The 26,542-nt window shown below is 39.8% G+C and overlaps 1 protein-coding gene and 1 long non-coding RNA gene across 31 annotated transcripts in view; one reads left to right on the top strand and one right to left on the bottom strand.

Moving 5' to 3' along the window:
* DLG2 (discs large MAGUK scaffold protein 2) overlaps positions 1–26,542 on the top strand; it is a 2,256,157-nt gene that overhangs the window by 2,003,995 nt on the left and 225,620 nt on the right. Inside the window, exon 1 of one of the 29 annotated variants that reach the window (XM_008263275.4) lies at positions 5,323–5,463. The exons of the other annotated variants lie outside the window; for them this stretch is intronic. The gene's annotated coding sequence lies outside the window, so the exon portion shown is untranslated. Of the gene's footprint in view, positions 1–5,322; positions 5,464–26,542 lie in introns of those variants that run through there. 29 annotated transcript variants of the gene reach the window in all.
* Positions 14,680–26,542, bottom strand: part of LOC103349814 (uncharacterized) — a 45,219-nt gene continuing 33,356 nt past the window's right edge. For both annotated transcript variants that reach the window (XR_011389818.1, XR_007910101.2), the window contains exon 4: positions 14,680–14,810. This is a non-coding gene — a long non-coding RNA (uncharacterized lncRNA). The remainder of the gene's footprint in view (positions 14,811–26,542) is intronic.

Raw genomic sequence — 26,542 nt, 5'->3', positions numbered from 1 at the left:
TGTTGAATTAAGACTCATCCTACTCCAGTATGATTTCAGCTTAACTAATTTTTCCTGCAACAATTCTATTTCCCAATCAGATCACATTCTGAGGTCTAGGGGTGGGAGTAGGGCCCAATATGTGAATTTGGGGAAGACACAATTCAGCCCTAACACTGATCTACTTTATGGAATTGTTGCAACAAATCCATCCACAGGAGAAGCTGAATACTTGGTAAAGCACATGAAAAGCACCACAGCAATACAAACCTTGGTTGTGTTTTCAGAAAATTTGTAACCAAGGAATTCCTGAAGTATGGACAATATGCAATTTATACAAGGATGTATCACTAAGAATTAAGAAAGACTGGACTTTGAATACATTGCTTTAATATATTCTAAAATACCATCATATTGTATGTCCTGTTCTAGTACTTGATGTTCAACCAAACAGAACAGACATCTGACCCTGTGGAGTAAGTCTAGGAAGAGGTAGAGATAAGTGATGGATGAAGTTTGCTGTTCTGTAGTAGACGGTAGAATAGTCTCCTCTAAGAAAGAGCCATGGAGCAGACAGAATGCTGGCTGCCATGAAGGAAAGGAAAAATCACCAGGGAATCCTAAGTGAAAGGAGAGCCACTGTAGGGAGCTGAGCAAGGAGTATTGGGGGGTCTGACTTATGTTTTGAAGGAATCATTTTGGCTGCTTGGTAGACAATGGGTTGTAGCCAGGCAGGAGTCCTAAGCAAAGAAATCAGTTAGGAGATGATTGCAGAATTCCATGTGAGAGATGATAGTGGTATAAATTAGGGAGATAAAGATAGAGATGGAGAAAAGATTCAGGATGTATACTGAAGACAGTGGTTACAACATTTGATGATGAATATGGTATAGGGTATAAGATAAGAATAGTCAAGAATGACTCCCTGAATTTGACATAGAGCAATTCAGTGATTATTACCACTTGTTAACATGGCACATCCTGGGAGTTGAGCAGATTTAGGGGAGGAAACCAAGAGTTAACTTGGGAATAATTTAATTTGAGAAGCTTATTATTAAGCAATAAGTGGAGATGCTTAGACGTAGTATGCAACTGGATATAGCTTTGGAGTTAAGGACACAGATTGGGGCTGGAGATCTATATGTGATAGCCTCTCATCAATAAACGGGATTGAACCTTAGTACTGGTGTGGCCTTGGGGGTGAGTGTAACTAGAGAAATCTAATGACAAGTGAGCCCTGGAGTATTCTAAAATTGAAAACTGAAGTGGAGAAGGACCTAGCAAAAAAGCTTTATAAGGATGAGTTAATGAGATAGGAGAAAAAGTAAGGGAGGGGAGGTCTTAGAAACCAAGTGAATAGAGCAATCAATTCATTGAGAGTGTGATTTATTTTTTTCAGATGGCAGGGAAAGGGTTAGTAAACTGAGGACCATGCACTGGCTATTGACCTGAATGAGGATGTCATATAGTCTTTTATCTTGATCGTAGCAGTTTTCATGGGATGGTGAGGGTGCAGCCTGATTGAAGTCAGTTAAAGAGAGAATGGCATGTGAGGAAGTAAAAACAGTGAGAACAGATACTAATATTTCAAGTTAATCTGCTGTCTCAATTTCTCAGAAGCTATGGGAATAATAATTAAGAGAACAGGCATTGCAATTTGAAACTTCTGTCATTCTGACATTTACTAGCAAGTTAACTAACCTCCCTAGCCATATGGTCCTGCTCTATAAAACAGAGATAATGGTACAGCCCATACCAAAAAGTGGTTGTGAGGGTAAATGACAAGCATGAGTAAAGGTCACACATAGCCAGGCCATAATCTGTGCTCAACAAGTATTACCACCATCAATAATACTGGAGAACCAAGAAGTGTTACAATATAAAAGTTATAAGGACTCATCTCTGTTAATTTTTCATGGAGTGTATTATAATGGTGGAATAGCCAGGTAACAGTAGAAAACAGACAGGGAAGAAATGGCTCCTGTGGGGATATTTTGGGACCATGGTAGACTGAAGGAGCAGGAAATCGTAGAGAGGCTTAGAGAGAATAGTACAGGTCATTTCACATACTATGTGGATAACTTACATGTAGATGTACAGGAAGTAACCACTGGCTTTGTAATTGTAATTCTCTTTGATGTTTATACCTCTTTTAAAATCAGTTTAGAGGCCCATATCGTCACTTACTCCTACCCTCCCACCCCATTATGTTGCTGACTTCTGCTCCTACGGTGGCTGTAGGAGTAGTCATAAAAGAGAAGTTGCCTTGTCCATGCAATAAGATGCTTAGAGGAAAAAATAAACAAGGAGAGAGTATTGTTGGCATGTGAACAAATTAAGTTGGCATAGAGTCATTCCCTGGAAACACAGAGCTAAGATAATCTCTCGTGTTTGAACTCATGCATATCCTGCAACATTACAGCATCACCTTGGCTCACAAAGAGTTACTGCTGATGGCTCTCAAAGAATGCTGAGTACATACCTTGAAGACAGCAGTTTCTTGTCTGTAGGCTCATCTGATTTGGACCTCACAGGTGGACAAATACTAGGCTATACCAGAAGTTGGCAGTGGAACTTTTATGACTGAGATACCTGTCTCCCTGCTTGGCATACTTTGACTTAATTGCAGTGAGTACGTAGCTGCCTGCAAAAGTTCATTGTTTTTAATGGATTTTATGGTATGTGCTTGTTTGAAAAGGATGAGGGAAGCCAAGCTACATCACAGTGGATAGCAAATGTGCTATGAATATGCTTTCCTGGGCTGGTAGTACATTTGACTGATGGTGCAAGTGAAGTAGAGAAAAACTTGTGAGCTGAACAGATAGCCCAGAGCAAAGCCTGCAGTGCCTTCTCTAGGAGAAAGTCCACATGTTTCTGGTGGTGTTCTGCAACCTACCAGGGTTTTTCCCCTTGTACAGACTGGCAGGTTATAATTGACATTTTAAAAGGCAATTTAGGGAGGGGCAGGCACAGAGCATTAAACCTTGGCTTTGAACATCCACTTCCCACATCAGAGTGTTGGCTCTAGTCCTGGCTACTCCTACTCTGCTTCTAATCCAGCTCCCTGCTAATGTGCCTGGGAAGCATCAGAGGATGGCTGAAATACTTGAGTCCCTGCCACCCACATAGGGGCCCAGACAGAACTCCTGGCTCCTGTCTTCAGCTTGGACCATCCCTGGCTGCTGTAGCTACCTGGAGAATGAACTAATAGATGGAAGACCTCCTCTTTGCGTCTCTCTGCCTTTAAAATAAGTAATAAACAAATAAATACTTTAAAAAGACAATTTTGGGAGAAGGAAAGGCAGGGATTCATTTTTCCAAGTAAAATATAATAGAAATAATAGCCACAACTTAGGGATATATTTGATAAACCAGGAAGTATAATTTCTTGATACACTTTTGAGTTTAATGTTGTGAGATAAGTATTGGTATACCCATTTTACAGAAAAAAAAACAATTTATAGTAAATTAATGACAAAGACAGGGTTTAAACCCAATTCTACTTAATCCAAAACTTGCAGTCTTTCTAGTAAAGGCCATAATAAATAAATTTGCTCTCATTGCTATTTTACCATAGTTTAAAGATTTTGTGCTGTACATTGTGATTTAATGCTTTAACTAGTACTCAAACAGTATTTTTCACTTTATGTTTCTGTGTGGGAGCAAACTGTTGAAATCTTTACTTAATGTATGCTAAACTGATCTTCTGTATATAAAGAGAATCGAAAATGAATCTTGATGTGAATGGAAGGGGAGAGGGAGTGGGAAAGGGGAGGGTTGTGGGTGGGAGGGACGTTATGGGGGGTAGCCATTGTAATCCTGTACTTTGGAAATTTATATTCATTAAATAAAAGTTAAAAAAATAAAAAATAAAGATTTATTTATTTGAAAGGTAGAGTTACAGAGAAGCAGAGGCAGAGAGAGAGAGGTCTTCCATCTGCTGGTTCACTCCTCATATGGCTGCAATGACCAGAGCTGGGCTGATCTGAAGCCAGGAGCCAGAAGCATCTTCTGGGTCTCCCACGTGGGTGCAGGGTTCCAAGGACTTGGGCCACCTTCTACTGCTTTCCTAGGCCATAGCAGAGAGTTGGATCAGAACTGAAGCAGCCAGGATTTGAACCAGCGCCCATATAGGATGCCGTTACTGCAGATGGCGGCTTTACCCACTATGCCACAGCGCCAGCCCCCTTTTGCCACAATTTAATGTGAAACGCTGCCTGGGATTGGATGAGGTGTCTAAGAGTGTGGGTTTTGAAACTACGTTGTCTGGTGTGGATTCCAGCTCTCCTATTTAAGAGACATGATGTCTGAATGTCAGTTTCTTAAATTGCAAAATATTTTTCATGATAGTACTTACCTTAAAGGGACAGTTGAAGATTAACTGAATCAATACATGCTAACACTGCCTGACTCCTTAGAAGTGCTCAATAGATAGTACCTATTATTATCCAAAATGGTTTCTACTTTTGTATTCAACAAACAGAAAGATGTTGTACTGACCTTGTCAGAAAGAAAATAAAAAGGGCAAGTTTTGTTCCTCCATGAAGACTGCCTGTTAATGATGTTTGGTCAATGACTTTAACATGCCATCTCATCCTCAGGGCTCCCATGCTCTAGAGGCAGCATAGTAAGACAGAAAGACACTGTACATGACATCAGAAATCCTAAGATTGGGTTCAAGCTCAAATTGCACTTGGTAATTTTGTGACTTGGGCAGGTCACTTTATCTTTTATACATGGGCTCCTTCTCTGTATAGTGAGCAGGTTGGACTCCCTAAAATCTAGGGTTCCTTGCATCTTGCACCCTCATGTACAGTGAACGCCAAAGTCAGTTAGCCTCTCAGGGATGTGGTGTTCATCTGAATTGTATCACTCCTGATACCTTTAGTGATGGCTGACGGACTCAGTGAGTTACAAAGCATTTGGCGCACTATTACATGCGAGACAAATATAGAGGTTTATCCTTACAGAACTATTATGAGAATTAGAATTAACCCTGAGAAATACGCTTCAGTTTGTGTGCAATGATGCAGGAGCTTCCCTTTACATTTTTTCCATTTTTGCCTACCCCCACTGGGGTGGATGGATCCACCTTAACAAGGTGTGGGGGAACACAAGTGGAGGAGGGGGTACAGGACTGATGGTGGGAAAGCATCTTATTGGTTAGTGCTGGTACATCCCAAACACCAATTACTGTCACTGCTTCTAAGGCTGATATATTTATCAGGATGAGTTACAAGAATATATATGTACCCAGCCAGCAAAGATGCTGTACGGTCAGCCCCTGTGATGTAGAATATGAGAGTCTAGGAGGGGCTGTTTTATAATTCATCAGGTTCCGCTACTGAGTCCTGCCGGAGTCTTAGTTATAAAGGCAAGTGTGAACCGGACGGCAGACGGAAGAACCTGGCACTCAGGAGACAGAGAAGCTGCCTTTGGTGCCTCCTGCCTCCTCCCTGCTTTGTTCCAATAATTTTGTGCTCGGTAAGTTCCCTGGCTTTGCAGCTAATCGTTGTTGTTGAATAAGCTTGGCAAACGTGTCTGTAGTTCGGAATATGTACTTGCTGTCAGAAGTGTGTGTCAGTGTTTGGGCTTCTGACAAATTCCACAATTTCCTTTTAATGAGCAAAATAGTTTAAAAGATGAAACGAAATCTGACAAATCAATTATTCACCTTGATCCCTGGAAGGCTGCTTTCTTTGCTTGCTAAAGTTTCTCAGGTTTCATTCTGTCAGTTTCATTTGTTGGGTGAGCTTTGAAAAGAACAAGTCTCTTTGTCACGAAATTGTTTTTCTTAGCTGCCAAAACGAGGTATGTACAGTGTGGCTAGTCTAATCCCCCTCTTCCCTCCTCCCTCGTACCCTCCGCAACTAACTCTCCCCAGCCATCGGTAAATCTTACAACAGACCATTTGCCTGGTAACAAGCTCTAACCAAGCTGGACCTGTGCACGGCAAGATTCAAATTGCAATCTTTTGTGTGAACAGAACTGAGGGGCTGTGAATAATTGGCATTGTGAAGATGATTGTGAAACTCAGTATGGTGGTAGTCTTTGCATTTTGCTGGGATGGGATCAGGATGGGAGCTGATTTGCATTTGGCATGCCTGTTGATGATGTGGGAGAGAGAGTGAAAAAAAAGACTGGATCGGTATGGAAAGAGCTGTACAACACACCCGCAGAACAGACAAATGCAAGAGGCATTAATGTTGTATTTATGTAACTTGTGGCTGTTTTCTCTAGTTTCTTATTCCCGTTAACAATTACCTGAAGCTCCATTTTGGTCCTCCGGGTGTGCACCGGGTCCTTGCCCCAGGTCCTAGATCCACACAGGATGAGTGCTAACTCCTGGTCGGCTTGCGTTAGGAAGTAATTTCCTTGTCAGAAGGAAAGAGAAGAAAAAGCTGCACCTTCTCTGACTCCTTTCTGCTGTGTTGTTTGCCTCTGTCCAAATCTCATAGAAACCAACAGCTTGACATTTTTTTTTTTTTTTTGCAGTAGCAGATTTAACTGTGGTGTCATATGGCATATCATATATGGACGGGAATAGGGAAGACTTTTTTTTTCCTCCAAATGTTTCAAGTGTGTCTGGCTTGTTGACATTTGCTTTATTTCACCAGCAAGGAGCTACTGTCTCCTAAAACTATAATTGTCTGTCCAAAGTGCTTATTTTGTACACTATTGTACTTTCTCTTTAGATGTAAAATCTGTAGATCTGATATGAATATCTTCTTTATCCTTAAAGAAATAACTTATTTTAGCATTTCTTTGAAAAAATAAAAGTGTGCTTCACCCCAACCCCCCAAAAAGAACTTAGCTTCTTAGCATGCTCGTTCCTTTTTCCTGATAAATATTTTGATCACCAGTACCACCACTCTTCCAATAAAGTAATTTCTCCTTTCCTAGTATATGCTCTGATTGCACCAAAAGCTTGGCACATTTGGAATATGGAATATATTTTTTCCAGGAACACATTTTTTCTGCACATTTCTTTTGTCCATAAATAGCTTTTCCATATTTTCCATTTCTCTGAATAATTTCTGCTTAAAGAGCAGAGGAGTGATGTATTGTGGTTGGCACTTCAGGGTGTGTAACTTGAGACTTGGTTTGTAATCTACGAGCAGCTGCCCTAGGAAGGGTCTGTAAAATGTCTTGTGTTCAGCTCAAAGCCTCTAGGCTATAGCAATAAGGATTAAAGTAGGAAATTCAGCAGATCATTGAAGATCTATACCAACATCTGCATTTGATGGTCCAGTCAGCCTATGCCATTTTGTAAAGTTCGAACACACATCTCCAGGTTCCTAAAAATGTTAGTAAATCTGAATGTCAAGAACAATATAGTTGTAAAGTACCTTGAGATGTGTTATACATTGAATTTTACTGTACTGTATTTTAAAGAATTGCACGCCAGAGCCCACAGTTTATTTTGTAGCAATATCTGGGGTTTGATTCAGTGTCCTTTTATGGAGGCATAAACTAATGTACTCATCTCAGTAAACTAAATTTCTTCTCATTTGGTGGTAAATTTTCCATCTTCTGCACCCACCAGGGATGAGGTTTATTTATAGCAACAAAAGAAATTTTAGCATGAGTTATTCCCAATTAAATTTACAGCAAGACAAATACAAACTGTGACAGCCTTCTGAAAGCATACATGCACACAAAGCCATGTCTCTCAAAAACAGTATTAAAAGCCAAAGGGGCAAACGTTACTTTTGCCCGTGTGCCACATATAGTTTCCTTTGAGAAGTTGAGGAGGCTAACAAGGGGGAGAGGTTTAAAGGAGCTTTTTTTAAACCCTGGCTCCAGCATGGATACGAATATCAAGAGCAGCAGCTTTGTGTGTCCCACCAGGTATTATGGTTTGTTCCTCACACTCCTCACCTGTAAAATGGGTGAGGAGACTTTCAGCGGATGGAAGTAAGGAGATGATATATGTAAAACAAATGGTATGCTAGCACTAGGAACAGCCAATCAAATATAATTATTATTGCTATAAGTTGTATTTTGTAGACTATAGTAACTCATTCTGAAAGATGTTGACTTTGGAAGAAATATGTGCAGCAAACAGGAAAATTTCTGTTATGAAGATAGACATTTTATAGCTCGATAATATTTTCTTTTGGTTCTGGAAGCCTACTAAAGACAGTTATTACTCAATTCACTTTTAGCTAATTCTTGAATGGCAACCGAAGTCTTTATATAATTATTCAAAGAATAAATTCTATTTAAATGGGGAGCCATGGAAATAAACTGACACCAAATAATGTATCATAGCTTTCTAAGTTATTTGCTGAACAATGAGGAAGCCATAATTCCAGCCATGGTATTGAATTGAAATACTTGATTATAGCAGTAAATGTCATTTATGAAGTCCCAGGCATGATGCCGAATGTTTCACACTCTTTTTCTTTTAATTTTCCTCATAACTCCATTAGGTAAATTCTTTTTTGCTTCTCATTACTGAATGAACAAATAAGACTTGGGGGAAGTTCATTTAAATACTACCAACTTAACTTGTAATATGGCAGCACTAGGATTCAAAACCCACATCTGTCTAATTCCAGAATCCACATGGTAATCATGGTGGAATTATCTAACAGGAATTCCCAGTTCTTCTTGGTTCCATTTTTGGGATTTTGGCCCTATATCTGCTTTGATTTATTTTCTGACATATTTAATCCCTATCAGAGAGTTTAGGGAATATTCAGTAAAATGAAATTGGGAATTTCCTTTCCTCTCATTGTTGGTCTATACCAATTAGGATGACGTTTTCCTGGGCCATCTTTCCTATTCTCACCAGAATATAGAATTTGATGTACAAGTATATGAAACTTCATATGAGTCATAAATCAGCCAAATTCAAGGCACGATCTGAACGTTATCCTGAATCAGTACTACCCTTTGACCTAGGCAGACTTCTGTACTGCTGGCTTTAGAGGAGTCTATGTGTGCAGACAATGGATCTACCTAGTCTTGCTCTCTAAGAGTCTGCTGTTTGCATGGGGATAGGGAGTGAGGGCAAAGCGTGGAAGTTATTGATCCCTACTTGGACTTCTGAGCTGGATGTCCACACATCTGCAAGAAAGGCCTTTTGTGGTTGGAAGAGAAAAGGAATTGGCTCAGAAATTTAGTGAGGGGATTCCACTGCTTTCTTGTCCTTGTTTCCTTACATGTTAGGGACAGTCCTATCCTGAGATGCAGAATCTTTGCTTACATTTCAGAGTAGAGTAATAAATGTAAAATTCCTGTAGGTTGGTTTTTATTGGAGTGGAGTGGGGTGGGGGGAGGCTCTTGTTTGGTTTTGCTTTGGACTATTTTAGCATTAAGCCGAAAGAAACCACTTGAACAAGAAAAGTGGTCAAAGCCATGTAGATTTCAGACTAAATACTTAAGTCCCATTTTGGAATTGACAGTAACCTGTTCCATCAAGGGTAGATACTGGCATTTTTTCCAGTTCGGAGACATAAACTTACTTTTGAAGACAATTTTAGGGTCAATTGGGTTAAAATTGTCTGCCATTTGTCCTTCATGCCATTTGAAAACAATTGTTTCGAGAAACCATTACTGCTTTCAAGTGTCCTTATCCCTAGTTTTAAATTGTTGTTGTAACTCTTAGGGCTTGGGACTAATGGAAGGCTGCCTGAAGGATTAGAAGTAACCCTACCTTACAGACTAGCAATTAGTAACTTTGTGTGGCCTTTCTGTCCAGTGCATCATTCTCCTGATAGTTTCTTTGCAGCTTATGTCCTATTGGAAACAAAGATTCACTTAAGAAACAACCAGAAGTTCCAGGCAGCTAATCTATAATTATTATGAATCTTGAAGTTTTATGGGGCTTTATTTTTGTTTAATAATGTAATGAATGCTATTGTGAAATTAGCAAGAGCGGTTTTTGTTTTTGTTTCTGTTACTCTTACTTTCACAAAATAGTTTTCTAGGTAAAAAGGCAAAATTCCTCTTTGGAGATATTCACTACTACTAAACCTTGCACATTACTTTCCATCATTATAAAGCAGGTATACAGTCTCAAAGGCTTTTGAAACAGACGTAAATGAGATAATTCACCTCCTAGGTATTCTCTCATTTATGTGAAGGAATCTGGCATAGTAAGTACTTAGCACATAGTGTGCCTACCTTAAAGGTTCACCTATTCTGAAAATAAAGCAATTTAATTGTTGACTCCGTGAAGACACAGGTGTATGGCATATTTATATTGCTTATATTGCCTAGAAGAGACAATAAAGGGATGGTTCAAGGAGACAAAAAGAAGGCAACACAAAACTCATCGTTTAAACTTTGCAATAAGACTTTTAACAGTGTATGCCTGAGTGGCAGTATTCATATTTATTTTTACTTTCTTCTTATGCTTTATATATCATTAACCTTTTGTAATGAGCATACATTTTAATGCAATTATGAATAAATTAAATTGGGATAGGAAATGGTTAATGGTTTGTTTTGGACATGTAACTTTAGGGAAAGTCAAGTCCAATATTAAATACACACACGCACACACACACACACACACAAATGACTTGAAAAAGAGATATGCTCTGGCCTGAATAATCCAAGTTAGCTTGCTTTATTTAGTTACTTATTAGTTTAGTTATCTATTATTATTAATCACATATTTAGCACAGACTTTATGCCAAGTGGTTTGTTAGATGATGAGATTATAAAGCTAAAAAACCTCTATCTTCAAACCCAAAGAGTTTATAACCCAAGGGAAATGGATAAGTTACCCAAAAGTGTGATTCCTGCTTTGCCTTAACAGAACCAGATTAGGTTGCTTTCTTTCTTTTTTTAAAGATTTTATTTATTTGAGAGGTAGAGTTAGAGAGAGAGAGAGAGAGAGAGAGAGAGAGAGAGAGAGAGAAAGGTCCTCCATCTGTTGGTTCACTCCCCAATAGCCACAATGGCCAGAGCTGGGCCAATCTAAAGCGAGGAGCCAGGAGACCTATGGGTCTCCCAGGAAGTTCAGGGACCTAAAGACTTGAGCCATCTTCCACTGCTTTCTCAGGCCTTAGCAGGGAACTGGATGGGAATATGAATAGCTGGGACTTGAACTGGTGCCCACATGGGATGCCAGCACTGCAGGCAGCATCTTTATCGCTACACCACAGTGCTGCCCGCCCCCTCCAAGGTAGCTTTCTATTGTGAGTTTCTGAAACCATGACTCAAACTGACTTGCTCAATAACGAATATTTATTGGTGATTATAAATTAAAAGTACAGTAGTGGGGCCAGCACTGTGGCGCAGGAGATTAATCCTCCACCTGCGGCGCTGGCAACCCATATGGGTCTAGTCCTGGCTGCTCCTCTTCCAACCCAGTTCTCTGCTGATGGCCTGGGAAGGCAGTGGAAGATGGCCCAAGTCCTTGGGTCCTTGCACCCATGTAGGAGACCTGGAGGAAGCTCCTGGCTCCTGGCTTCAGATGAGCCCAGCTCCGGCCATCACCACCATTTGGGGAGTGAACCAGCAGATGGAAGATCGTTCTCTCTGTCTCTCCCTTTCACTGTCTGTGACTCTACTTGTCATTTCACTCCAACAGGTTTCCTTTTAAGTTCTCAGTTGTCACAGATCAGGGAGAACATATGATATCTGTCCCTTTGGGACTGGCTTATTTCACTCAGCATGACGTTTTCCAGATTCCTCCATTTTGTTGCAAATGATTGGATTTCATTGTTTTTTACTGCTTTATAGTATTCTGTAGAGTACATATCTTATAATTTCTTTATCCAGTCTTCTGTTGATGGGCATTTAGGTTGATTCCAGGTCTTAGCCATTGTGAATTCAGCTGCAATAAACACTGAGGTGCAGACAGCTCTTTTATTTGCCAATTTAATTTCCTTTGGGTAAATTCCAAGGAGTGGGATGGCTGGGTCGAACGGTAGGGTTATATTCAGGTTTCTGAGGAATCTCCAGACTGACTTCCATAGTGGCTATACCAGTTTACATTCCCACCAACCGTGGGTTAGTGTCCCTTTTTCCCCACCTCCTCGTCAGCATCTGTTGTTGCTAGATTTCTGCATGTGAGCCATTCTAACTGGGGTGAGGTGGAACCTCATTGTGGTTTTGATTTGCATTTCCCTGATTGCTAATGATCCTGAACATTTTTTCATGTGTCTGTTGGCCATTTTGATTTTCTCTTTTGACAAATGTCTGTTTAAGTATTTTGCCACTTTCTTGACTGGGTTGCTTGACTTGTTGTTGTGGAGTTTCTTGATCTCTTTGTAGATTCTGGTTATTAATCTTTTATTGGTTGCATAGTTTGCAAATATTTTTTCCCATTCTGTTCATTGCCTCTTCACTTTCCTGTTTCTTTTACAGTACAGAAACTTCTCGATTTGATGCAATCCCAATTGTTAATTTTGGCTTTGACTGCCTGTGCTTCCGGGGTCTTTTCCAAGAAGTCTTTGCCTGTGCCTATATCTTGCAGGGTTTCTCTGATGTTCTCTAATAATTTGATGGCGTTGGGTCATAGATTTATATCTGTAATCCATGTTGAGTGGATTTTTGTGTAAGGTGTAAGGTAAGAGTCTTGCTTCATGCTTCTGCATGTGGAAATCCAGTTTTCCAAGCACCATTTGTAAGATTCATTTTCAATTAACTTTGTACACAGAAGACCAACTCTATATTAAGTAAAGTTTTCAAAAATTTGCACACACACACACCCTCACACACATACACACACACAAAACTGTTTGAGAGATAGTTTTACAGTTAACTCTCATAATCCAACTCATTGAGGATGGAGGTCCTACATGGGGAGTTAGTGCACAGTGACTCCTGTTGTTAATTTAACAATTAACACTCTTGTGGATGACATCAGTGACCACTAAGGCTCTTGAAATGAGCTGCCTAGGCTATGGAAGCCTTTCGAATCCACAAACTCTGTCAGTATTTAAACAAGGTTATAAGCAAAGTGGAAGTTCTCTCCTCCCTTCAGAGGAAAGTACATCCTTCTTTGATGGCCATTTCTTTCTGCTGAGGTCTCACAGAGATCCTTCATGTAGAACATTTTTTTGCCACAGTGTCTTGGTTTTCTACAGCTGAAATGCTCTCATGGAGCATGCTTAAGGGCTGATTCTGAGTTCAGAGTGTTACTTAAAGCAATTGCCATTCTATGAGTCTGCTGTGTGAACTGCTTCCCATGTGTAACATTCTCTCCTTTTAAATTCTAACTATTATTATTACCAGATACTTGATCCTATTTATATGATCACTTTCACACTTAATCCTATCTATATGTTCACTTTAACACTTAATATGATCACTTTAACACTTAAGATGGCATTTTTACCATCAAGCTTAATAGGATTTGGAGTCCCATGACAAGTTTTTAAACTGTACCCTTAAAAGTAAGTCCATAAGAATGTATGCAGAACTATACAGCTTTACAGTTACAAACTTCCTCTTCCCTGTCTGATTACCACTCTTTTTTTTTTTTTACTGAGATCTATTTTCAATTGACTTTATACATATATGATTAACTCTATGTTAAGTAAAGAGTTTAACAAATAGTATAAAGAAGAGAAAAAAGTGTTCCTGGAGAGTCAAGACAAGGGCAGCTGGAGTCACCCCTTCTCGAAGTGTCAATTTCACTTCTATAGGTTTCCTTTTAGGTGCTCTATCAGTTCTCAGAGATCAGGGGGAACATATGTTATTATTTTAAATCTGAACTATACCATCATCTTCCACCTCCTCTTCCACTTCTTTCATTTCTTCTTCTTCTCTTTGTACTTCTTTTCTGTTTTTGTCTCCTTCTCTTTCTGTGATTCTCATGAAACCTGCTAAATAAGGTTGATGACTTAACAAATGCTTTAAATTTATTTGAATTTTGATGTTATGAAGTTTGTGATGACAAAAAATGTTGTAAGTCAAATTGGGGGTACTATTGAGTAGATGGGCTGAAATTGTGTAGTATATATGATATTGAGAATATTGAAAATATTAAAGCTCCAAAGAAATATTAGACTCATGTTGGTCTCTGTGTGATTCCCAGTTTATATGAGTTCCTCAGCTTTTGGCAGTACTCACCTTTTTTTTTCCTTTGAAGAAGTAAAGTACCTCCTTGATAAGTTTATACTAAATGGCTTGGTGAGAGTTTTTCACTAAAATTCCTGACTCCATTTTGGGTTGTTTTTCCAGCATAGAAGTGGAAGTGACAAGACTTGTATTTAGTGTCTATAGGAAGTATGTTTCTGTTCATGATTTTCTGGCATCCAAATGTGAAGAAGAAATGTTCTTTTTTTCATTTGTGAAGCTTGTCTCCGCGCTGTCATTCCATCTGCCTGATGAGTGTGCTGCTAAATACTCATTTGTGTATTTAGCTTCTTTCCAAAAAACACTCAGTATGGCAGTAAACCGAATCAAAGTAAATTTCCTCTTGCCATTTGCTTCTAGTCCAGCAAATTTGTTCAGAAAATCTACAGCCAGGCATGAGTAACTGGTCCCAGCCCAGTTGTGCCTGTGAGAAACCTAAGACTTAACTCAGAAGTCATGCTTCAGTTAGAGAAGGATGCAGCAACAATGTAGAAAATGTTCCTTAGGGCATTGGCTTTTCCCCTTTGAATTAGAAAGTTTTTCAGTGCAGAGAAAGAAGCAAATTAAAAAAATTGGAAAGGTGATAGACAATGTTTTTTGAAAGTCCCAGTGTCATCCAAGCATTAAAAGGGACCATTACCCCATGGCACAACAATTTCACTTCCCCATGGAAACCAGATAAATTCTTTTTCTTGTTTTGAGGCTTCCTTGTACAAGTAGAGAAACTGCAAGAAAAACTGTTTCTTGGTTAAATTTCTCACTTCATCAGTAAGTATTCTGAATATCTGAGAAATAGAGAATAGGAGATGTCAGAGACCGGTATCGATATATATTCCTATATCCACTATATATTCCTATTGCATGCAGTGCTCTTGGTACTTAAAGTATTGAAATACTTAAGTTCTTTTCAGCAAATAACTTCTACCCTGTGTCCCATGAGTGCCCTTCTTCCACTGCTTCAGGCTGACCTCCCTCCATTTCTTCTCTACGACTTTTACACATCTCCATTATTGAAAAACTAAAGTGTTGATGCCTGGTACAGCTGACTGTTAAATATTTTGGCATCACTTCTGTAGAAGACCTGTCTAGTGTTTAAGAACTTATGGAGGCCGGTGCTGTGGCTCACTAGGCTAATCCTCCGCCTTGCGGTGCCGGCACACCGGGTTCTAGGCCCGGTCGGGGTGCCGGATTCTGTCCCGGTTGCCCCTCTTCCAGGCCAGCTCTCTGCTGTGGCCAGGGAGGGCAGTGGAGGATAGCCCAAGTGCTTGGGCCCTGCACCCCATGGGAGACCAGGATAAGTACCTGGCTCCTGCCATCGGATCAGCGCGGTGCACTGGCCGCAGCGCACCAGCCGCGGCGGCCATTGGAGGGTGAACCAATGGCAAAAGGAAGACCTTTCTCTCTGTCTCTCTCTCTCACTGTCCACTCTGCCTGTCAAAAAAAAAAAAAAAAAAAAAAAAGAACTTATGGTTACAACCGGGAGGAGTAACATTCAGGCAGCATAATTTAGTGTTAAGATGTTTAAGACAGCTTTGTATGATTTTTACAATTTTTTGATTTGAGAGGCAGGGAGTTGGAGACAGGCAGAGAGATAGAGAGCTTCCACCGCTTAGTTCACTTCCCAGGCTAGGCTAGGCCAGGCCAAAGATAAGTGACAGAAATTCTATCCAGGTCTCTGACGTGAATATCAGGGATACAAACATGTGAGCCATCACCTGATGCGCCCCAGGATGCACATTAGCAGGAAGCTGGACACAGGTACAGAGCTTGAACCCAGGCACTTTTTTTTTTTTATTTGACAGAGTTAGACAGTGAGAGAGAGAGACAGAGAGAAAGGTCTTCCTTCCATTGGTTCACTGCCCCCAATGGCCGCTACAGCCAGCGCTGTGCCAATCTGAAGCCAGGAGCCAGGTGCTTCCTCCTGGTCTCCCATGTGGGTGCAGGGGCCCAAGCACTTGGGCCATCCTCCACTGCCTTTCTGGGCCAAAGCAGAGAGCTGGATTGGAAGAGGAGCAACCGGGACTAGAACCCGGTGCCCATATGGGATGCCGGAGCCGCAGGCAGAGGATTAGCCAAGTGAGCCGCGGCGCTGGCTCCGGCACTTTAATACGGAATGCAGGCATTCCAAGTGACATCTTAATTGCTAGGCTAAATACCTACCCCATCCCAATATGATTCTTGAAAGAATGGTAAAGGAGATACTATTCAAGATTGTCTGGAAATATTGGAAGGATTTGGATAGGGCAGAGGTAAAAGGCAATGGCAGAATTTATAATTTTTGAATTCATTTATTTAATAAATAATTATAAAGTCTCACATTGGTATACTGCCATTCTGTGCAAAGCACTATGCACATAATATCTCCTTTGCTTTTCTTGCAGCAGCACCACAAGGAAGAGGAAAAAAGAAAGATTTGACCACATAGCCAGAAAGTAGAAAGCCAGCACATATGTTATCTGCTATTTCCCACTATATACAAGATTCCAGGGGCCAGCGTTGTGGTGTAGTGACTTAAGCTGCTGCTTGCAACATCAGCATCTTTTATCAGAGCACTGGTTCAAGTCCCAGTTGCTCTGCTTCTGATCCAGCTCCCTGTTACTGCATCTGGGAAAGCAGTGATTGATGGCCCAAGTGCTTGGTCCCCTGTCATCCACATGGGAGACCTGGATGGAGTTCCAGGCTCCTTGGCTTTAACCTGGACAGGTCTCAGCTTTTGTGGCCGCTTGGGTAGTGAACCAGTTGATGGAAAATCTCTCTCTCTCTCTTTCTCTTTGTCAAATATATAAATAAATAAATCTTTTTAAAAAGATATTGTATTATAGCCGGCGCCGCGGCTCATTAGGCTAATCCTCCGCCTTGCGGCGCCGGCACACCAGGTTCTAGTCCTGGTCAGGGCACTGGATTCTGTCCCAGTTGCCCCTCTTCCAGGCCAGCTCTTTGCTGTGGCCCAGGAGTGCAGTGGAAGATGGCCCAAGTACTTGGGCCCTGCACCCCATGGGAGACCAGGATACGTACCTGGCTCTTGCCATCGGATCAGTGCGGTGCGCTGGCCGTGGCGGCCATTGGAGGGTGAACCAATGGCAAAGGAAGATCTTTCTCTCTGTCTCTCTCTCTCACTGTCCACTCTGCCTGTCAAAAAATAAAAAATAAATAAAAATAAAAATAAATAAATAAATAATGTATTAGGTCCTGACAAGCTGAATATGAAGGTATATTTTCTACTTCTATTGGTTAGTAACAAACCCAAGGAAATACTGACAGCCCTGTAACTGAATGAAAGAGTACTAGTGTTTTTCTACAGTCAAGAACATCATTTAACAATATAACTGGACAATACATTTTTGTGTTGCTTGCTTCAGTTACTTCAATAGTAATATAAAGAGTAAAGCATGAAGCCGGCGCCGTGGCTCAATAGGCTAATCCTCCACCTTGCGGCGCCGGCACACCGGGTTCTAGACCCGGTTGGGGCGCCGGATTCTGTCCCGGTTGCCCCTCTTCCAGGCCAGCTCTCTGCTATGGCCAGGGAGTGCAGTGGAGGATGGCCCAGGTGCTTGGGCCCTGCACCCCATGGGAGACCAGGAAAAGCACCTGGATCCTGGCTCCTGCCATCGGATCAGCGCGGTGCGCCGGCTGCAGCGGCGGCCATTGGAGGGTGAACCAACGGCAAAGGAAGACCTTTCTCTCTCTGTCTTTCTCTCTCACTGTCCACTCTGCCTGTCAAAAATAAAAAAAAAAAAAAGAGTAAAGCATGAACCACAGAATACTAGCTATAATAATTATTTGATTACCTAATCTAAAATTGGTCTTGTCATGACTTTTCATGACATAATAAGCCAGAAAGAGCAATAAAACACACAGTGAAGCAAACCTAAACATGGTTGTACTTTCCATCTTTAAATGGAAATAAAAAAATCAAGACTACTTCCTAATTTCTATAATAAATATAACTTTCTAGCTCTCCTTTACAGCTTATGTCTTAAGCAATAATGAGCCTATTATTACTCTGACTAAAAATTATATGGGTGAAAGTACATTTATAGGCTAGAATATGGACATCACCTCAGTTCTCACTAAAACACCTCACAATGAGTTTCTTGAAGGCAGAGATTTGATTTAACATATTCATATATGCCCAGCCCTGAAAATGCTGGTTGATATATAATTGTTGGTATATAGTTCAAGGGAGAAGGCAGACAATGTCAGAGTGAGAAGTGGCAGAATAATTTGTAGAGCTGAGCCTTGTTCAGGGCTTTACTGGCTATACAAAAAAGGGCATTGTAAGGAGATAGTGTATACTGAGCAATATTCTAGAATAAGAATGTTCACAGTTTTTATATTTAAAAGAAACAATGGGCACCTCATTACTTGTTTTGTTTGGGTTTTTTGTTTGTTTTTGCCCTTGACATCCCAGTTCTCCAGAGTTCTTTCCCTGTTTTCCTTTTATTCATCTTACTCTGCTCATTCTTGAGCTTCTTCAATAAATATGTGATGAAGAAAAAAGAGACAGAGAGAGACATTTAAAAACAAATCAACTAATTATAAGCAATGAGTTTTGCTGTATCCCAGTTTAAACTAAAAAACAAAGCAATTCATGACATCAGGAAATTGGAGATTTGAATGCCAATTATATTTGAAGACAACTGGTAATATTTTAGATGTGAGAATGATACTGTTGTTATTTCAAAAGCAGGTGCCCTTGTCCTTTAGAGATACACACTGAGATATTTGTGGATGGATTTATTAGCACAAAGTGATATGATAGAGAGGAAGTGAGTGAGGATATTATAATGAAACAAGATATAAATAAGCTTTCTTTTTTTATTGATTTACATTATATTCCTGGAAAATATTCTCCTTCCCTTCCTTTCCATCAGCTGGGACCATCTTGCTATAGTCCAAATTCTCAGGGCATGATTGTGTATTTCTGCTTATCCTATTCTGCTATAATTATCTATTTCTGTGTATCTTATCACCAGAAGGAACTCATTAGTAAGAATAGATCTTTCTTCATCTTCCCCTTGACTGCCTCAGAAAAGGGACTCAATGCTGTTGACTAGAAGGATAAAAAAATAAACACCTTGATATACACACCAAAGTTCTCCACCAGTGTATGTAACTTGGAGGGGCAAAAATGTTTGATATCTTATTCACCTATCAGAAGGGTCACAGCTGACACTCCTAAAACAAAAGACAAGTTAACAAAAGAAAAACATAAAGAAATTAATTCGGATTTTTTTGTGACATGGGAACCTTCAAAATGAAAACCCGAAGACTCAAGGAAAACTGCTATTATGCTTGATTTCAATGAAGAATGGGCAGCTGGGTAGAAATGGGATTGGACAGAAAGGACATGATCTAATGATATTCAGCTAAGGGTGAAACCTGGCAAATCTTCTGAGCCTCTCTTGGTAGTGTTTTTCCTCTCAGGTACTGGGCAGGACTCTTCTGGAATGAGGAGCTAGGTTTTAGAGCTGGTTTGAGGGGAGAGGAGTTCTACTTTTTAATGACTCACCTTGGGAAAGAGGAATTCTGATTTCTGTGACTCACTTTGGGGAAGAAAGAGAGAGAGAGACAGGAGGGCAGGGAATGGTCAGACAGGTTTTGCTTCTAAGCTCTTCTAATCTCCTTTAGTTCAAAGTACTCAGTAGAACATGGCACCATACTTTGGGGTATCTTTTTCTGAGCCCAAACAGACTCAAACAGAGTTCCTTTTGATCTTTTCCTACTTTAATCTAATTCTTAAGAAACAAATCTTGGGGCAGGCCTTGTGGCAAGCCAATTAACCCACTGCTTGAGACACTCACATCCCATATTAGAGTGCCAGTTAGAGTCCTGGCTGTTCTGCTTCTCATCTGCTTCTGCTAATGCATCCTAGGAGGGAGCAGATGATGACTTAAATACGTGGGCCCTTGCCACTCATGTAGGAGATGCAGATGGACTTCTGGGTTCCTGGCTTTGGCATGGCCCAGCCCTGACTGTTGCAAGCATTTGGAGAGTGAACCAGCAAGTAGAAGAAAACTGTCTCTCTCTCTCTCCCTCTCTCCCCCATTCTCTCTTTCCCTTTCTATCTTCCTCTCTCTCTTTCTGCTTTCAAGTAGGTGAACATAAATAAATGTTTTGAAAAAAAGAAACAAATCGGAATTCTTATTCTATATAGAACACAGCATTTGTTCACAACTGAAAGACATGAATACAGTAACCTAATTGAAACTAGAAAATGCACACATCTGCATTTAGTATTCGTGGAGTACGATCTTGTAAGGCCATGTTTTTAATTAGGATAAGATAACATTATTCTGAGTCTATTTTTTGTCACAATGATAAGGAAAATAAAAAGGGAAATGCCTCCTGGTATTTAAAAGAGCTTTTAAATTAAATTATGGTTATCTTATTGCAATTTTAAAATGTAAATTCATAAAAACTCTAAGGAGCACTTCAAGAGCTTCCTTGTTCTGGTCTGTGAACACCTTTAGGTCCATTGAAGGTTCTTATTTTATACCAATTGAAACTGAAACTCTGGAAACTATGGAATTGAAAGGAGTCTTTGCCAGATGGTTTAATCAGTGCCCTTGATTTTGATTCAAACTGTGCTGAAGCAACTGAGACAAACAGAAGTCTCTCTTTTATTGGTAGAAGGAGAAGATTTTAATCAAATCACTCCAGAGTAGTATATTATTGTTGGGAATGATAATTGACCTATCTGCTCTAATCATTTATCAAGCAAGTCTTCAGGCATATATGTGTCAACAATAGAAAGGAATCTGTCCCTCAGCATTCTTAGTTACCACTCCCCTCATCTCCCAAAACCCCAACCCCAGCACCAATCCAATGAGATGTGTTCATAAAACCTGCAGCACATCCCCTAGAGGACCTATTTGGAATGGTTCCAAACAGATGGAATTCACTTTCTGAGATGAAATTTCTTCATCTATGACATAATGAATTTCATTACATCTTGAAAGTTCATGAATAAGTACATGTGAGCAAGCCCTCAGAGATTGGTTCCATTCTGTAGCTTAGATATAATACTCGATACTGAATTGCAAGTAAGGTCTGTATATACAAAGACATATCATGGTGCCCAGTAAGTATTGAGACTCCATATACAGAGAAATCAGTGGTAATTATTATTTTTATTTCTGTATATCCAGAGCCTAGCACAGGGCCTAGAAAGTATAGGTGCCCAGTGAATATTTGTTTACCTTTCTTCTTTCTTTTTCCTGCTTCTGTGAGTCTTGTTATCCACAACCACAAGTATCTACTTTGATTATGACATGTAGTGGGAGCCCAGGAGTGATAAAGGCACTGGAGAAGAGTATAGAGACTGGTATAGCAGGACTGTTAGGTGATGTGGAGATTAATTTCACCTGCTCACCTGAAATTTTCACTGAAACTCATTGAGATATTTATGATTCCTGACTTCAGTCAGATAAGCTGTTAGGGTGTGTATACTACTGCCCTGAAAATTAAAGAATTTAAAGCATAGCTATGTTATTCTTGTTATTTATTCATCCAGATAGAGCTCTTTTCACTATTTGGTTCAAGATTTGGTATGTTGAACTATCTTTCCCTATTAAAGAGATAATCTCTTTTTTTTTAAATAAGAACTCAATACTTGCAAGTATTTATTCTTAAATTCATTCATTTTGTTATTCAGAAATTACTCATTTGGTAACTACTTTGTGTCTAGCATTATTCTGGATGCTATAAAATACATGATAGCTTTTCATTTTTTCAAGTTAATTTATAATGGTTATTTATTTCAAAGGCAGAGAAAGAGCATGACAGAAAGAGACTGGACAGGTATTCTATTTATGTTTACTCTCCAAATGCCTCCAATGACAGGGCTAGGAGCCATTTGGGTCTCTCACGTGGGTAACAGGGACACAACAACTTGAGCCATCACCTGCTATCTCCAATGGTGTGCATTAACAGGAAGCTGGAATTAGGACTGGAGCTGACTGGATAAGGCACTCTGATGTGGATTGCAAGCAGCATCTTAACCAATGCCTGCTTCCTGGTATTAATTTTTTTCTTTCTTTTTTTTTTAAACTTTTATTTAATGAATATAAATTTCAAGTACAGCTTATGGATTACAATGGCTTCCCCCCCCATAACGTCCCTCCCACCCGCAACCCTCCCCTTTCCCACTCCCTCTCCCCTTCCATTCACATCATGATTCATTTTCGATTCTCTTTATATACAGAAGATCAGTTTAGCATACATTAAGTAAAGATTTCAACAGTTTGCTCCCACACAGAAACATAAAGTGAAAAATACTGTTTGAGTACTAGTTATAGCATTAAATCTCAATGTACAGCACACTAAGGACAAAGATCCTACATGAGGAGTAAGTGCACAGTGACTCCTGTTGTTAACTTAACAAATTGACACTCTTGTTTATGGCATCAGTAACCACCCTAGGCTCTTGTCATGAGCTGCCAAGGCTATGGAAGCCCCTTGAGTTCTCCGACTCTGATCATATTTAGACAAGGCCATGGTCAAAGTGGAAGTTCTCTCCTCCCTTCAGAGAAAGGTACCTCCTTCTTTGATGACCCGTTCTTTCTTTCCACTGGGATCTCACTCATGGAGATCTTTCATTTAGGTTTTTTTTTTTTTTTTTTCTCCCAGAGTGTCTTGGCTTTCCATGCCTGAAATACTCTCATGGGCTTTTCAGCCGGATCCGCATGCCTTAAGGGCTGATTCTGAGGCCAGAGTGCTGTTTAGGACATCTGCCATTCTATGGGTCTGCTGTGTATCTCACTTCCCATGTTGGATCGTTCTCTCCCTTTTTGATTCTATCAGCTAGTATTTGCAGACACTACTCTTGTTTATGTGATCCCTTTGGTTCTTAGTCCTATCATTATGATCAATTGTGAACAGAAATTGATCACTGGGACTAGTGAGATGGCATTGGTACATGCCACCTTGATGGGATTGAATTGGAATCCCCTGGTATGTTTCTAACTCTACCGTTTGAGGTAAGTCAGCTTGAGCATGTCCCGAATTGCACATCTCTTCCCTGTCTTATTCCCACTCTTATATTTAACAGCGATCACTTTTCAGTTAAGTTTCAGCACTTAAGAAGAATTGTGTATTGATTACAGTATTCAACCAAAAGTATTAAGTAGAACAAACAAAAAAATACTAAGAGGGATAACATATTAAGTTGCTCATCAACAGTCAGGGTGAGGGCTGATCAAGTCATCGTTTCTCATAGTGTACATTTCACTTTAACAGGTTATTAATTTTTTTAAAGATTTATTGATTTATTTGAAAGGCAGAGTTACAAAGAGGCCGAGGCAGAGAGAGAGAAAGAGAAGTCTTGCATCTGCTGGTTCACTCTCCAGATGGCAGCAATGGTCGGAGCTGAGCCAATCCAAAGCTTGGAGCCAGGAGCTTTCTCCTGGTCTCTCACACAGGTTCAGGGACCCAGTGATTTTGGCCAACTTCTACTGCTTTCCCAGGCTATAGCAGAGAGCTGGATCAGAAGTGGAGCAGCTAGGACTCGAACTGGCGCCCATATGGGATGCCGGCACTGGAGGCAGCAGCCTCACCTGCTACGCCACAGCACTGGCCCCAAGAGTATATCTTTCAAGGTGTACTGCTTATGGAATTTTTTAATTTAAAACATAATCAGCATCAATTTGCTTTTATATTTGGCCTTCTGAACTGAAAAGTTATTACAAGAGTAAAGTGTATTGTTTTGTAGTAAATTAACAGGAATGATTTATGTGAATGAATGTGAATAAGGAGACTGGGTTCCATGAGGGAAGGCCCAAGCCTGGTTTTTTTCACGACTCTATTCCCAGACCTAAAACTCTGCCTGACACATAGTAGGCATTCAGTGAATGAGCAGATGAATTAATGTACGTGCTGGGCTGGGGAAATACCCTAATAGAGCATTTTGGTGTGCCAGGAAATTTATTTGACCATGGAATGAAAAAGAAATCTTTGCTGCCTGGAAATTCCATTAAATTCAGCAAACATACTGCCTTCTAAGTTCTGCCCGGGTCTTGGAATTTGGTGCTGAATGAAAAATGGCTCCCGAGTGTTAGAAGCTTACGGTTTAGCAGAAATTCAAGTATAATACAGTTTTACTTCTATGTCATTGTAATTTAGATTATAGTAATAGGGTGTGAATATAATTTTGCTGAGAAGAACTTCTCTAAATGTCTCCATGATATTTATTTTAAGCAACAAAGGATATCTCAGGTAGAATGAGCAGCCAATATAAAAATATGAGACATGAAATAGCAGCATGTCTTGGACCCCTACATAGTTTTTGATTCTTATTCCAAAAGAATGTTGTTAGCATGGAGAAGAATGGTAAAGACAGAAGTGAAAATAGATTTTTCCATCCCTACTATTTGGGAGATTAAGAATTAGATGTTACTATGCATCAGTCAGAAGGCCCACCACTGTATTTTGTTTCCACATAAATCTGACCCTGTTTCCATTCCCACCAAATCCCTTATCAGATCCCACCAATCCCCCGATCATTGCTGTCTTTATAAATTGTTTCTTCCATGGGCCATGGATCTCAGCTTGATCTCCATCATACTTTTTGTTTATTTGTCTGCTTTCTACTTCACTTTCCCCAAGGGATTATGAACTGACTTACAGTCATGTGCCATGATTTCCCCCTTTCTTTGATTTCTGCATGGGACTACTAGCAGATCATGGACCAACTAGAAAGAGGTTAGCTTCCTCTAGAATCATCACTAATTTCCCAGCATGTACTCTGAGTTTTGTGCAAGCTGGCTGTATTTTGGGGCTGTCTACCAGTTCTGAGATCTTTACATTCAAGTTAAATAATGAAGATCACATGGAAGTGTTCCCTTTAAGATATGTGGTGGGGATTAGGGAACTAACATCAATGCAAACCTCAAAACTGACAGAAATGAAAACAGAATTACTTATAAGTGAACCAGAAGATACATTAACATCATGTGAGCTCCATGTCCACCACCATCCAGCAGTGCACATCAGTCTGAATGTCATATGTCTAGACAGCTGCAACAAGCATAGGTGGAACAGAGTTTGCTTATCTCCTTTAAATGACAGTGATTTCATTTCAAAGGGCAAATGAATGAAAACTGCACTTGAAAACTCATTGGGTATATTGAGAAAAGGTTATTTAAACTTCAGTGTAGACAAGAGACAAAAGCTTATTCCAAGAAATTCTTTCTTAAAACAAACCTGCTTTATTCATATTTTCTCTGAATATCATTGTCTTAGCTTAGACCTACAAACACAGGCCACTTTAATTATGTAAATGCAGATGTGCTTAAGGAAATATTAAAAGAGTGACCCATTCCAGTTTGCCTATGCTGGTTTCATTGTATGTGTGGGTTTGGAAAATTATTAACTGTAGGCAGACAGGGCTGCAATGAAAATATTGTGTTGTATAAGATCTTTTTAGAAAGAGAATTAAAGAGGCTGCACTTTTCTCTATTTAGAAGTTGAATGGGAACTGGCATAGAAGACTGGAGTTTTGGCTTTGAACTGTACTCCTTCTGCTTAATTGCAGCGTGACTTTGGGCAAATCATGAACTCTTTCTTGGGTATCAGTTCTTTTCAACCCATGGAAGTATATTTGCTCAGTTCAGGGATCGTATTACTAAATAGTTATTATTAAGTTCTTTCTAGAGGTGACAACTTGGGGAGCAAAAGTCTGGAATCTTTATTTTAAAAAGTGGAATTAAACTATTGTTAGTTTTAAGTGATTAGAACAACAAATAGAATAACATTCAAATAGGAGGCCTTTTAAGAAGATGAGTAATTATAAAAATATATCTGCAATCAGTAGACATAGTTCTCATAGGCAGAAAATTGAAAGGAAGTTTATTAAAAATAGTGCTAGTAAAAGCATAATGCTGATAACTTGATGTAAATATGTATAAAAATCATGGGAGAGGTAATGTGTCAGTTTGGAGAAGGTCCTGAGAAAAATCCTAGTGGGATGTGACAGTCAATCCTCCACTGTCTTCCAACTTCCATGGACCCCTGTTTGTGTGTCACTTCCTTGTCTTTTTGACCCCTGAACCTCTATACCTGACAGAGACCACCAACCACACATTCCTATGGTAATGCACCCTGAAAAACATCCAGAGACTTCCAAAAGTGCAGTAGAGATTGTTCATTTTCTTCTAGACAAGCTGCCTGATGGTTAATAACAAGCATGGCCAGTCTACCTTTCTTTTGTTTAGCAGGCATAATAGTTTGAGTATGTATTATTGTATCTCAAATAATAACTACATTTGCAAAGATAAAAAGATAAGCTTTTATAAGATAAAAGTAAACTGTATTGTCTTTTAAAAAAAACACTTATTTATTTATTTGAATGTCAGAGTTACACAGAGAGAGAAGTGGCAGAGAGAGAGTGTAAGGCCACCACAAAACACACCAAATACCAGAGTAAGGGAAAGGTTTATTGGTGGGGAAACCAAACAGACAAAGAATAAAAGAAAGAGGAGAGCACAAGAGAGAGAGCAAGAGAGCGAGAAAGAGCCAC

Source organism: Oryctolagus cuniculus, chromosome 1 (genome assembly GCF_964237555.1).
Source record: "Oryctolagus cuniculus chromosome 1, mOryCun1.1, whole genome shotgun sequence".
NCBI lineage: Eukaryota > Metazoa > Chordata > Mammalia > Lagomorpha > Leporidae > Oryctolagus > Oryctolagus cuniculus.
The sequence above is the reverse complement of the archived record's forward strand: the minus strand, read 5'-3'. Positions and strand labels throughout refer to the sequence as shown.